Source organism: Oncorhynchus gorbuscha, linkage group LG12 (genome assembly GCF_021184085.1).
Source record: "Oncorhynchus gorbuscha isolate QuinsamMale2020 ecotype Even-year linkage group LG12, OgorEven_v1.0, whole genome shotgun sequence".
Classification (NCBI taxonomy): Eukaryota; Metazoa; Chordata; class Actinopteri; order Salmoniformes; family Salmonidae; genus Oncorhynchus; species Oncorhynchus gorbuscha.
In genome coordinates this window covers 36,277,938-36,292,715 of record NC_060184.1, presented here as the reverse complement: position 1 = coordinate 36,292,715, position 14,778 = coordinate 36,277,938, and the positions used below count along the sequence as shown (strand labels likewise).

At 42.7% G+C, this 14,778-nt stretch overlaps 1 long non-coding RNA gene across 2 annotated transcripts in view; it reads left to right on the top strand.

The window, feature by feature from the left end:
- LOC123990327 overlaps positions 1 to 10,682 on the top strand; it is a 48,499-nt gene extending 37,817 nt beyond the window's left edge. Inside the window, exons 1-3 of one of the 2 annotated variants that reach the window (XR_006830627.1) lie at positions 2,526 to 2,689; positions 9,972 to 10,102; positions 10,306 to 10,682. This is a non-coding gene — a long non-coding RNA (uncharacterized LOC123990327). Of the gene's footprint in view, positions 1 to 2,525; positions 2,690 to 9,971; positions 10,103 to 10,305 lie in introns of those variants that run through there. The other variant, XR_006830626.1, reaches the window with a different exon arrangement.
- Positions 10,683 to 14,778: the final 4,096 nt, after the last annotated feature.

Here is a 14,778-nt window from a genome sequence, read left to right as displayed (position 1 = left end):
CAATAAATGTACCCTCAGACCAAACAAAAAAAATATTTTCTTTGTCAAATATGTTTCATTTTCTGTTTCATTCAAGTAATTGCTGATGTCATTTCATCTCTCCATTCCCCTTCTGTTTTTTTTCCCAGGGAGGGGAGGGAGGGGAGAAAGTCATTGCTTGTGAGAGATACAGGCTTGCGTGGAAGATAAGACAGTTTTGGCACTGTTGAATCATTCATTCATCACCATTCTTATCGGTCACTTGGGAAAGGTGCTTATAATAAATTGCGGCAATAGTTCACAGCTGAGAGAAAGGGGAGAGAAGAAAGAAAGAGAGACATGAGAGAGAGATAGGAGGGAGCACTCTATGCTTGTTTAAACAAAGTGATTTATTTGGAGGGCAATCAAACAGAATGGAGGATATTTATGATGTGAGCTCACATCTACAGCCCGAACAGAGGAGATACTGAAGACAGTGATGGCTTCCAGAACACAGTGGGGCTGGGATCCAGGTCAAGATTGCATCTTACTGTAAAACAACATGAACTCTGAAGTCACCTTCTCATGTTAGCCTGTACGCTTTCACAGTGATTGTTTTGCTCCAACTACACATCCCATGGCTAGCATAACTATTGTTGAAACAATGCTACAGTATATGTGGTTTGTAAGAGCCTTGCCTCCTTTATAGCCATTGGAGGGGACACTGTTTTGAGGAGCACTTGAATTGGCCTGTTGAGCTAAATAAACATAATAGAAGATAAGATGAAAAGAGATTGTGGATGACGCTCTGGGTCCTTTCAGTCATAACAGATTGCATTGAACAGCTGGTTGTCAATAACAACATAGGAAGAACGCAAACAGTGCATTCGGAAATTATTCAGATCCCTTGACTTTTGCCACATTTTGTTACATTACAGCCTTATTCTCAAATAGATTAAATTAATGTTTTCCCTCATCAATCTACACACAATATCCCATAATAACAAAACAAAAACAAGTTGTAAAAAAAATGTAATACGTTATTTACATAAGCATTCAGACCATTTGCTATGAGACTCAAAATTGAGCTCAAGGATCTCTCTGTACTTTGCTCTGATCCATTGACTCTGACTAGTCTCCCAGTCCCTGAAAAACATCCCCACAGCATGATGCTGCCACCACCATGCTTCACTGTAGGGATGGCTTTGGCCTGGTGATGAGCGGTTCCAGGTTTCCTCTGACGTGACGCTTGGCATTCAGGCCAAGCGTCATTGGTCTGAGAGTCCTTAGGTGCCTTTTAGCAAACTCCAAGCGGGCTGTGTGCCTTTTACTGAGGCCTGATTGGTGGAGCATTGCAGAGATGGCTGTCCTTCTGGAAGGTTCTTTCGCTCTATCAGGGTGACCATCGGGTTCTTGGTCACATCCCTGGTTGTTCCAAACTTCTTCCATTTAAAAATGATGGAGGCCACTGTGTTCTTGGGGACCTTCAATTCTGCAGGAATGTTTTGGTACCCTTCCCCACATCTGTGCCTCGACACAATCCTATCTCGGCGCTCTACGGACAATTCCTTCGACATCAAGGTTTTGTTTTTGCTCTTACATGTACTGACAGGTGTGTGTCTTTCCAAACCATGTCCAATCAATTGAATTAACCACAGAACTCCAATCAACTTGTAGAAACATCTCAAGGATGATCAATGGAAACAGGATGCACCTGAGCTTAATTTCGAGTCTCATGGCAAAGGGTCTGAATACCTATGTAAATAAGGTATTTCTGTTTTTATTTTTATTAAATTTGCATTTATAAAAACTGGTTTTGACTTTGTCATTGTGGGGTATTGTGTGTAAATTGATAAGGAAATAGTTTTATTGAATCCATTTTAGAATAAGACTGTAACTTAACAAAATGTGGAAAGACTTAAGGGGTCTGAATATACTTTTTTTCTTACTGTATTATTCACTGTATGTTTGTTAATTCCATGTGTAACTCTGTGTTGGTGTATGTGTAGAACTGCTATGCTTTATCTTTGCCAGGTCGCAGTTGTAAATGAGAACTTGTTCTCAACAAGCCTACCTGGTTAAATAAAGGTGAAATAGTATATACACTTTCCGAATGCATTGCAAATGTGATATTTCCATTTTTTATGTTTAAGAAATGTGCTACACACAGGGTATTGTGTGTTGATTGATGAGGGAAAAAAACTATTGAATCCATTTTAGAATAAGGCTGTACCATAACAAAATGTGGAAAAATGGAATGGTTCTGAATACTTTCCAAACGCATTGTACTTCATCTCCACACACTGATACAGTATTTCAACGCAAAATAGCCTACATGGTAGTGGCACTCCACAAACACAATGCACATATACAGTACAGTTTACACATATTTTTGTACAGTCTTGTCTTTCTGGGGCGAGTGTGAAAGTGTGAGTGAGAACGTGTTAGCTAGCTCAAAAGACAGAAGGTAATCTTTAGGCCAATCCTGGCTCCTCACGGCAAGTCATTATGTGTGAGGGACCCACAATGCACCTCTCTCAAAAATCCTCCTTCAGTCATGGCAGCTGTCCCTCGGCTCTACCTCTGTACCTTATTTCCATTTGAAAGATTTCCCACAAAACCAGTCCACTTGGCAAAGGACTATGGTATTAGGCTGATGGCAAAAGCAAAATAACTGGCTCCTTCTCCTTCTAAAACTACCTCTGACAGCACTTAAAGACACTGGGGGAAGGTGAGTCTATCTATCTAGCGCTCTATTTCTGCCAGGCCAACACGAGGCTAGCAGCTAGCCTCCTCTGACCCGACTTCAAAGGTACAGTGGGGCTGTGAAGCTTGGCTGAACCATTACCGTCTATTATTGAGTAATCTAGGCCGCCAGAGAGAGAACCAGAGGAATGTTCAATGTTGCCTAGCATTGCTGCAGCTTGAAGTTTGGTGCAACTTATCATGATGATGTGGCTCTTGTGGTAGATTTTTATGGATAATGTCCATAGACTGAGCCAGATGTGTTATTACAAAGACAAACCCTGACTATATGAACATTTGAAATGGTTATTAATAATTAATTTAACTTTCAGACTATCAGAATGGATAATTTAGCTTTCATTGGACATCATGGGAATAGTATCTCAAATATAATTTGACCAGTGAGATTTCTTTGTAAGTGTACCTTTATTTATGCAGGGAGTCACCATTGAGACCAGGCTCTCTTTCACAAGGGAGCCCTGCATATACAACTTCACAAGACAAATTCAAAAATAAATTGCAATATAAAACAAGTAAAATACAGCTCAACACAAATATTAAAAACAATTACATTCCCCAGTAAGAAGGTCCCCAATCACCTCTGGATGAAAAGTGTGCCCAAAGTAAACTGCCTGTTACTCAGGCCCAGAAGCTAGGATATGCATATAATAGAAAATAGAAAATACTCTAACATTTCTAAAACTGTTGAAATAATGTCTGTGAGTATAACAGAACTGTTATGGCAAGCAAAACCCTGAGGACAAACCATCCAGGAGGAAAATAAATTGAGATCATAGGTTTTTCCTTTAGTTTTCTATGGGATGCCCTTATTATTAGGAACCTGGTTGCAGTTCCTATGGCTTCCACTAGATGTCAACAGTATTTCAAAATTGTTCAATGTTTTTCTTTTGAGAAATGAAGTAGTGCTATTCATTGTAAGTGTCACTCCAGGTGGACTCAACTGTTTTGATACGCGTGAACTGGAGCGCGCTTCACATAGTTTTTATCCGGTATTGGAAACAGTTAATTCTGTCTTAAATTGTATCGATTATTTACGTCTTAGGGTACCTGAGGTTGGATTAGGAACCTTGTTTGAAATGTTTGGACCAAGTTTACAGGTAACTTATGAGATACTTTGTAGGAATGTTGTGCGAATTGAAACCGGCGTATTTCTGATTAAAACACACCAAATAAATTTACATTTTTGGGACATAAAATCGGACGTTATCGACCAAAAGGACCATTTGTGACATTTCTGGGACATTTTGGAGTACCAACAGAAGAATATCTTCAAAGGTAAGGCATAAATTATATTGCTACTTCTGACTTTTGTGTGCACCTGCCTGGTTGAAATATGATTTTATGTGTTTGTATGCTGGGCGCTGTCCTCAGATAATCACATGGTTTGCTTTTGCCGTAAAGCCTTTTTGGAATCTGACACAGAGGCTGGATTAACAAGAGTTCCCTCGTGTATCATCAACAACGGGTGAGTTGGATACTCCTGAGCCTATGCAATTAGGAAGAGCTAGGTTATCGGTTGGGGAACACTCACATAGGCTGACTTCAAACTGTTGTCTGTACTGTGGAGGGGCACGACATTATATACAGTGCCTTGCGAAAGTATTCGGCCCCCTTGAACTTTGCGACCTTTTGCCACATTTCAGGCTTCAAACATAAAGATATAAAACTGTATTTTTTGGGAAGAATCAACAACAAGTGGGACACAATCATGAAGTGGAACGACATTTTATTGGATATTTCAAACTTTTTTAACAAATCAAAAACTGAAAAATTATTTAGCCCCTTTACTTTCAGTGCAGCAAACTCTCTCCAGAAGTTCAGTGAGGATCTCTGAATGATCCAATGTTGACCTAAATGACTAATGATGATAAGTACAATCCACCTTGTCATGTTTTGTCTTATATTGTCTTGTCATTATGCTTTCCCTTCTGTTTGTTTCCCCCTGCTGGTCTTATTAGGTTCGTTCCCTTTTTCTCTCCCTCCCTCTCTCTCTTCTCTCTATCGTTCCGTTCCTGCTCCCAGCTGTTCCTACTCCCCTTGTCTTCCGTTTCTGTCCTGTCGGATCCTTGTATATTGTTCGCCGTGCTGTGTCTTGTTTCCCTCAGATGCTGCGTGTGAGCAGGTATCTGAGTCTGCTACGGTCGGTGCCTTCCCGAGGCAACCTACAGTTTATGGTCGAGTCTCCAGTCTGTCCTCGTCACTACGAGTGGAATTAGTTTTATGTTTTGTTTTCTGCTCTGATTTGTCTAGGAGTATTGCCTTTTTCCTTTGCTGGAATAAAGACTCTGTTTTCGCCAAGTCGCTTTTGGGTCCTCATTCACCTGCATAACAGAAGGATCCGACCAAGAATGGACCCAGCGACTATGGATTCTCTCTACTCTACTCTCGAGTTCCAGGGAGCGATGCTCGGCAGACACGAGCAGGAATTGTCTGCTGCTCGGCATGCCGTTGAGACCCTGGCCGCTCAGGTCTCCGACCTCTCAGGACAGTATCAGAGTCTTCGTCTCGTGCCACCAGCTACTTCCGGGTCTTCCGAGCCTCCGGAACCTAGGGTTAATAACCCACCATGTTATTCTGGGCAGCCCACTGAGTGCCGCTCCTTTCTCACCCAGTGTGATATAGTGTTCTCTCTCCAACCCAACACATACTCAAGAGAGAGAGCTCGGATTGCCTACGTCATATCACTCCTTACTGGTCGGGCTCGGCAGTGGGGCACAGCTATCTGGGAGGCAAGCGCTGAGTGTACTAACAATTATCTGAACTTTAAAGAGGAGATGATAAGGGTTTTTGATCGTTCAGTTTTTGGGAAAGAAGCTTCCTGGTCCCTGTCTTCCCTATGTCAAGGTAATCGATCCATAACGGATTACTCTATAGAGTTTCGCACTCTTGCTGCCTCCAGTAACTGGAACGAGCAGGCGTTGCTCGCTCGTTTTCTGGAGGGACTCCACGCTAAGGTTAAGGATGAGATTCTCTCTCGGGAGGTTCCATCCAGCGTGGATTCTTTGATTGAACTCGCTATTCGCATTGAACGACGGGTAGATCTTCGTCACCGAGCTCATAGAAGAGAGCTCGCGTTAACTGTGTCTCCCTCTCTCCGACACTACCATCTTTCCCCACTGACTCAGGTGTTGAGCCCATGCAGCTGGGGGTATTCGCATTTCGACTAAGGAGAGGGAACGGAGAATCACCAACCGCCTCTGTCTCTATTGCGGTTCCGCTGGTCATTTTGTCATTTCATGTCCAGTTAAAGGCCAGAGCTCATCAGTAAGCGGAGGGCGACTGATAAGCGCTACTAGACGGTCCTCTCCGTCAAGTACCTGTACTACCTTACCGGTCCATCTACGCTGGACCGGATCGGCAGCTTCCTGCAGTGCATTAATAGACTCTGGGGCGGAGGGCTGTTTTATGGACGAAGCCTGGGCTCGGGAACATGACATTCCTCTCAGACAGTTAGGGAGCCCACGGTCATGTTTGCCTTGGATGGTAGTCCTCTCCCCAGTATATTATGTGAAACACTACCTTTAACCCTCACTGTATCTGGTAACCATAGTGAGACCATTTCTTTTTTGATTTTTTGTTCACCTTTTACACCTGTTGTTTTGGGTCATCCCTGGCTTGTGTGTCATAATCCTTCTTTTGATTGGTCTAGTAATTCTATCCTTTCCTGGAACGTTTCTTGTCATGTGAAGTGTTTAATGTCTGCTATTTCTCCTGTTTGTTCTGCTCCCTCTTCACAGGAGGAACCTGGTGATTTGACAGGAGTGCCGGAGGAATATCATGGTCTGCGCACGGTCTTCAGTCGGTCCAGAACCAACTCCCTTCCTCCTCACCGGTCGTATGATTGTTGTTCTGATCTCCTCAAGAAGCGTTTTGCATCCGCTCCTATCCTTGTTGCACCTGACGTCACTAAACAGTTTATTGTCGAGGTTGACGCGTCGGGGTGGGCGTGGGAGCCATTCTGTCCCAGCGCTCCGATACTGACGATGGGGTCCACCCTTGCGCGTATTTTTCTCATCGCCTGTCACCGTCGGAACGTAACTATGATGTGGCTAACCGTGAACTGCTCGCCATCCGTTTAGCCCTAGGCAAATGGCGACAGTGGTTGGAGGGGGCGACCGTTCCTTTTGTCGTTTGGACTGACCAAAGGAACCTTGAGTACATCCGTTCTGCCAAACGACTGAATGCGCGTCATGCTCGTTGGGCGTTGTTTTTCGCTCGTTTCGAGTTCGTTATTTCTTATTGTCCGGGTACTAAGAACACCAAGCCTCATGCTTTATCCCGTCTCTTTAGTTCTTCTGTGGCTTCTACTGTTCCCGAGGGGATCCTTCCTGTTGGGCGTGTTGTCGGGTTGACTGTCTGGGGAATTGAGAGACAGGTTAAGCAAGCACTCACGCACACTGCGTCGCCGCGCGCTTGTCCTAGTAACCTTCTTTTCGTTCCTGTTTCTACTCGTCTGGCTGTTCTTCAGTGGGCTCACTCTGCCAAGTTAGCTGGCCATCCCGGCGTTCGAGGTACTCTTGTTTCTATTCGCCAGCGCTTTTGGTGGCCTACTCAGGAGCGTGACACGCGCCGTTTCGTGGCTGCGTGTTCGGACTGCGCGCAGAATAAGTCTGGTAATTTTTTTCTGCTTCTGCTCCTGGTCTTGCTGGGTCTCAGTCTGTTCCCTGCCACCGCATCTCTCCTGTTCTTGTTCCTGCCCTTGCTGTGTCTCAGTCTGTCCCTAGTTGTTACTCTCCTGGCCTGTTTGGTCCTGTTTGCTCTAAAGCTTTCAGTTCTCTACCCGTGTCTCATTTTTTTTTTTTAGAGTAGTACCCTAGTTTCCCTTTTTATCGTTTTCCGTTACGGTCCTGAGGAGAGGAGTTGGGTTCTTTCTCGGGACGTGCTGGACCGTTTGTGATCTATGATTTCCTCCGTTGCCGCCAGTGTTCCTCCTCGAGAGCGCCAGGAGGCGCTCGGTGAGTGGGGGGGTACTGTCATGTTTTGTCTTATATTGTCTTGTCATTATGCTTTCCCTTCTGTTCGTTTCCCCCTGCTGGTCTTATTAGGTTCGTTCCCTTTTTCTCTCCCTCCCTCTCTCTCTTCTCTCTATCGTTCCGTTCCTGCTCCCAGCTGTTCCTACTCCCCTTGTCTTCCGTTTCTGTCCTGTCGGATCCTTGTATATTGTTCGCCGTGCTGTGTCTTGTTTCCCTCAGATGCTGCGTGTGAGCAGGTATCTGAGTCTGCTACGGTCGGTGCCTTCCCGAGGCAACCTACAGTTTATGGTCGAGTCTCCAGTCTGTCCTCGTCACTACGAGTGGAATTAGTTTTATGTTTTGTTTTCTGCTCTGATTTGTCTAGGAGTATTGCCTTTTTCCTTTGCTGGAATAAAGACTCTGTTTTCGCCAAGTCGCTTTTGGGTCCTCATTCACCTGCATAACACACCTGTGTGTAATCAAGTCTCCGTATAAATGCACCTGCACTGTGATAGTCTCAGAGGTCCGTTAAAAGCGCAGAGAGCATCATGAAGAAGAAGGAACACACCAGTAGGAAGTGTTCAGTAAGGCACATGCTACATCTCTTCCCCCGCACTGTCCTTGTGCCTGTGCCATTTTGCTTGTGCCCTCTTGGCACTCACCTCTCCCGAGGTACCGTTCACATGGTCTCCAGAGGTACCGTTCACATGGTCTCCAGTTGTCGACATTCTTCTGCCTACCCCTTTTTGGATTATTAATAAACTTCAAAGACTCTAACCATCTGCCTCCTGTGTCTTCTTCCGGGTCTCGCCTTGTGCCCTTATAACCTGTAGAATCTCATTTTAGTTCTGTGACTTCAATACCAGCATACAAGTAAATACATTTTCCCAAATAGATAGTTGCTGGTGAGGAGAATGAGTGGCAGAGAATGATTGGCAGAGACAGAACTGTATCCATAACGTGGAATCATCACAGGATGCCGCTGCAAGATTTTAGAAGAGGGTGCCATATGTCCTTACAGTGGACAAGAGCCATCTGAAGTTAATATATCAACAACGCTCAGTCCTAAATGCCTCTGAGGTAATGGAATAACTGCTTCAGAACAAAATAAATGTGGTTCATCAGGAATTCCACAGACATTCCTAAACCAAGAAAAGTCTCTTTCCCTCACTCTATAATTCTGATTATCTCTTCCACTCTTCTCACTGTTATGTCTCTTCGTTTGTATTACCCTGAGAACCTGATTAGCACTGGCTGCCCAGTAGGAACGCCTATTGCAGACCAGGACTAACGTATGGAGAGGGGAATACAAAATGTAAAGGTCACAAAAAATATATTCTTATGCTGCTAAGTGACTTTTTATTTAGGTTTTCTTTCTCAGTTATTCATGCTTTATGTTTTCTGTGGTCGGCTGTACAAATCGTTCTTATTCTCCTCATCTGATCAAATGGCTGGGAATTGCATGCAACACTGCATTGTACACAGTTCTACTGTTTCTTGTCGGACATATTTAAGAGAAGCGAGATACAACTCATTCTATAATGCTATGTAAATGTTGAATTAAAAAGCCGGGGATCTGTGTTTTATGTAAAAAGTAAATCCCCATTATTCATACAATACTCACCCCCCCCCCAAAACAAAACATGATTGCATTATATTTTGCGTCAAACATAGGGGGTGTAATTGAGCGAAATTGACATCAAGAGAGCTACAAAGCTTACAGGTGCGAAATTATAATCAAAACCATTTGAGCTCTCTACCATCAAGGATGCTCTGTAGTAGGATAAGTGAAACCATACAATGGTGAATACAGTGGATGCAATTATTACACTCGAGTTGGGCCAATTAACTACATAGGACCCCATATAAGCCTACCACTATGACTCTAATTTGAAGTCTATTATACAATCTTATAATTTTCTCATTAACAGCCGGGAGCTCTACTGTAACTGGAGTCATTCAGTCGGAATCTGAGGTCACGCTATGGGAGCGTTAGGATATCGTTCTGCTGAGAACTCATTATACCATAGACTGCCTGCTGCTACAGGGATATGTGTTCCTACCTCGTCTGTGGGCAGATCTGCAGCATTTCACAGAGAGTTGAAATAATCACCCTTTCAGTATAGAGGCGAACCTGACACCTCACCAGCTGTTGCCTTTGCACTATACAACGGATTCAAATGATCAAGTCATCATCAAGCTTCAAGTGGTATTTATGTATTATTTGTGATCTGGTCATTTAAAAGTCTAATGACATTATCTTCTATTGTTTGTCCTCGTGTGTCTGTTTTTCAGCATAAAATACTCTGTAGCCACTTAGTGTGGACACCAGGTGTGACTACACACACACACACAGTTATATCAGCTGTGTTGGTGTACCCCTCCCGCATCTGAACTGGCTGACACAGGGCACAGCATGATCATAGGTGAGAGGTCACTTGGTCGGGTAAACAGGAAGTATTAAAGAGATGCTTTACATTGAAATACATACAGAGATGTATTAGTTCCAGAGTTAATGATCCAAGGTCAGTTTTGAATATCACCTCCTGATGATTATGATGACTGACCGTGTTAAAATAAAAAAAGATTAACATTGCTCTCTCTCTATCAATCTGTCTCTCATCTGCAGGTATGTTTTGATGTGAGAGAGGAAGCCAGTCCCGTCATCGCCACCTCACCTGCTCTTAAGATAACATTTGGGCCGACTGGGTGCCCAAGGCTGGTTAGGAGACACCGCTAGAGACACTATATAATTGTGATGAACTGAGAATATTAGGGTAGCACTGTAAGTCAATAATCATATGCTGTCTTCCCTGCTCCTCTGTTTAACCTCTTTCCCCTTATGTCTTCTACACCTCTCTCCCCACCTCCTCTTTGCCCTTTGTTCCTCTTTTTTTAATAATGCACACCATATGTGCATTGAAGTACAGATTGAACTTGTATTTATAATATGATATTACAATTATGATATTTCTAATGCATGCATTTATAACACCTGGATAATGAACTTTCAATAAAGCTTTTCACATTCTCCACTGGTTGAAATGAAGTATCTCATTGATATACTACACCTGACCTGTGTCCTCAGATTAATGTAGACGAAGGGAGTTAGATACGCATAGGAAGTGTAGTGTACCGTTTTTTTTCTGTATATATGCATTACAAATGATCCTTTACTTATTTCATGTTTCTAGTCTATTGCATAGTTACAATGTGTAATCATTCCTGCCCCAGGAGCAGGAGTGGTAAACACTGTTGAAGTGTATAATTGTAATACACACATGCAGACACAGCATCATTCAAATAATGGAATTTGATACACCTGGTAATGGATATGACTGAAAAAGAATGTCTCACAGAGATGAATAACTGAACCGCACCTTTATTTGCCAAGGAATAGTACATGATCAGTGAATATATTCAATGTACAGGCTGCAATGCAGTGATCTCATGAGTGGTAATAACTACAGTACATGTATATAGGACTTGCATCCTTGACACAATAAAGTTATTATATTCTACTCAATCCATAGGCTTCATTAATGCCATTCAGACTTGAAGTTGATACAACAACTATGATAGCTGAGGTTCATAGGATCTGAACGAATATTCATACCAAACATTTTAGGGTCCATACACAGATTGGCAACATACTGTAGCTAGCTACACATGCATAGGCATACAGTTATTTTTATCCTCCACTACACAATAATAAAATAAATAGTTAGCTAGCTATGTTACTTCAGCTGCATTGCATGGCACATAAAAGCAAGGCAAGCTAACACAATTGTAAATTAGATTCTTTACATCCACTGTTTCACAAGACGACAGCCTGGTTTGCTGGTTTTCTCACGAGTCCACAAAGAATTAAACCACACAAATTACAATTTCATACTCATGTCATAACACTAGCTATCAGCTGACTTGCTAAATATCGATTTTTGTTAATTAACTTTAATGACCCAAAAAATCCTCTCAATTGTACATTTTTTTGCTTGACTCGTTATGACGCTATAATTACTTACATTTGCTTCCACCATAGTGTTTTGTCAGCCATCTTTGCTGAAGAATGTCACCGGCGACGGATGGCTCGCGTCAAATTCATCATTGGATCCACTCAATATGATTGGTCAAATGGAAACCTTGGGACTCAAATGCATAATGAGTGCCCTAACTCCCCCTTGCGGTGGTCTGGAGCAATAAATCTGTGGTGCTGGATACCTCTGAGTCCCGCGTTGTAAGCTCGCAACTTCTAAAGCAGGAGCCACTGTATTCCCATTATACATGACAAAACTCAACTTTGGCAGATCACGCTGCCACCTTAGGAAAGCTGTGATTATGTTTGTCTGTGTGTTTGCATCATTTCCCAGTGCCATTAACTAACTCTATTCTTCAACAGTTTCCCTCAAATTGCAGTAACATGGAAATCTTTGTCAGTGAAATTCCAAACATGCCAATTTAAGACAGAGACGGGCACATCAGCCGACTCCAGTGTAGTCCAAGGCCGGGGGACATGCATAGCTGTGTAAGGGAATACAGTGCCACAGAGCATTTGGCCAGGGTCTGCCGGTGGTCTTATTACGCTGAGGTAGCCTTTAAAATCAGTAGAAGAAGCCAATCCCCCATTCCCAGTCATAATGACTGAACAAGGCACACCATTTATTTGACTGGGGGAGAAATGGGGGAACATTAGCTGGTGTAAAAAGCAGCACAAGCACACAACTAGGGGTTCTACCTGCTGTATGAAGGTGTGATTACTCAAGTGTATAAGTGTGGGTGGATTCAACAGACTTGGCTGCTCCACAGACATTCATTACTCAAGTGTGCCACTCCGGGTTGACTTGTTTAACAAACTCTGTATATATGGCAACACAAGTCCATTTGACTGACTTGGTGGGCCTGAACCTGGCAAATGCAGAACTGGCAACACCACTGACAGTGCCAGTAGAGGAAGCTCCAGCGAAGCTGGTGGATCAGCAGAAAATCAAAAGGCAGCTTTCACACTGTGAACATCTGCTTGCCTGCCTCTCGTGTACCTACTGTATCATAGAATGGAAAGAGATGCCAGACCTGGCAACCCCACTTAGTATATATAGAAAGGAAACTTCAGTATAAGAAGCTTCTTGGGAAGACAGAACAAAAACTCTATTGTTCTCCAGTTCTCCCACCACACCTATCCTGCTGGTAAAACCCAAATCACAGTGACTTCCCCCCACCCCACCCCACCCCCACCACACTTCACCCTGTCGCTGAAAACGCAGGATTAGAAACAGAGGATATTAGCTAGACAGAACCTGTGTGTATCGGGATATTGGAGGGTGGATGCTGTGGAAAATGAGATAATCCCCAGGTTTTGGAGAGGCAGCAGGTGTCAGTGCGTTCTTATTAATTAAACCTGGCCAGCCGTTTGTCAGGTGTTCCCTGTTCATATTTCCCACAAAGAAGCTTGGCAACGTCAACTTTCTTCAGTCTTAAGCACCACACACACACACAAGTGCACACAAACAGCACCTGGATGGAAGGAAGAATGACTTATTTATATATTTACCTGAGTGGATTGGGAGACCATTAATCATGATGGGTTCTTCAAGCTCACCGCAATGTTTAGTTTGCAAATATGTAGGCTTCTATTTTTTAAAGAGGGGTTGCCAACTGGAGGATGCTGTGTGTGGTGTAGTTAACCTTCACTCCTATAATGTGTTGTGGAGGTGTGGAGGGAACTGAGAAAGTGAAATCAGAAAGGTCACATTGTTGAGCTACTGGCATCTGCTTTATATACACATATGTTCTGGCATTGGACCACACATCATGTAGGCTCCCAATTTACTGAAGAGCCTCCCTCCCTTTTCACTGGATCGCCAGAGTCAAGTTCAAGTACGTTTTGCCTTTCTTTCAACCTTTCTTTCTTCTCTCTACAGGATTTATAAGAGCTTCCTTCTCTTTTCACCGTGGAGCATCACAAGAACATTTGATTTCCTTCCAAGTTTTCTAACATTTTTGATGTTGTTTCTTACAGCAGTGAACAGCTCAATATAAAATCTCGCCAAGCAGCACAGTCTCCACTAAACTGATTGTCATATTTCATATATGCTAATAAGATCCATATATTTCTTAGACACTGATTTCCTCCCATTTTATAGAAAATCCTGAAGTTTGTAATTTCCACTTTGAAATTTCAGACCTGATTTTCCCTTATAGAAAATGTATCAAGCACCACAGAAATTGTAATTAATTATACTAATAATTGCAAATATTAATTCACATTTCCTGCTGTAGCAAACTTGTTCAAAATAAGATCCTACATCTGTAAGATGATATTGAGGCAGCCATTACAACATTTATACATATGGATATCATATCTATCTCTATGTTGATCTTCAGGTGTAATGGCAGAGATGCGTTGTTGATCATATCTTATGCCTCTGACTTTTTCGTCTTTCTATAGAGGTTTCTGTTGATGAAGGGTTTCATTTCGCACAACAATGTGATGCAGAAATAAATGTCTGTCGTCCTTGTATCATCTTGGGCTCTGATGTCCCATACATCTCAGTGTCTTCCCTCTCTTTCTCTCCCTCCCTCTCTCTCTGTGTTCCGGTCCATCTTCAGTATGCCTCTCTGTTGAAGATGAGAGCCCAGAGCCCAAACACTGTGCCATGTAATAGGCCGTCTGAATCTAGGAGCACTCCGTCTTTTCAATCAGCCCCAGATGTCTTCTCAAAGAGAAAGTGTTGGCTTTATTTTTCCTTAGAGTGGTGTTTCATGCCTCTTGAAATTGAAAAATTAACGCACAGATTTGATATTATTCTTCAATATCAGTCGCATCACTGTGTGTCCGATGGGCTTATTTTGAAGTAGCGACGTTCCAATACAATCCACAGCCAATATGTTGAAATAAAACTTTGACTGCATGCGGGTCTTGCTGTGAAATTCACAGTACTTGTAGTTCCACTGCTGTATTTCAATCAATGTCAAGAAGTGTAATTACAGTATTGATTGAATAGTGGAAATGTATTACCCATGTCATGACCCTATGTTTGTTAAAAGCATAGAGAGAAGTTATGATATATAAATTATAAATGTATACAGTATAATTTATACTATA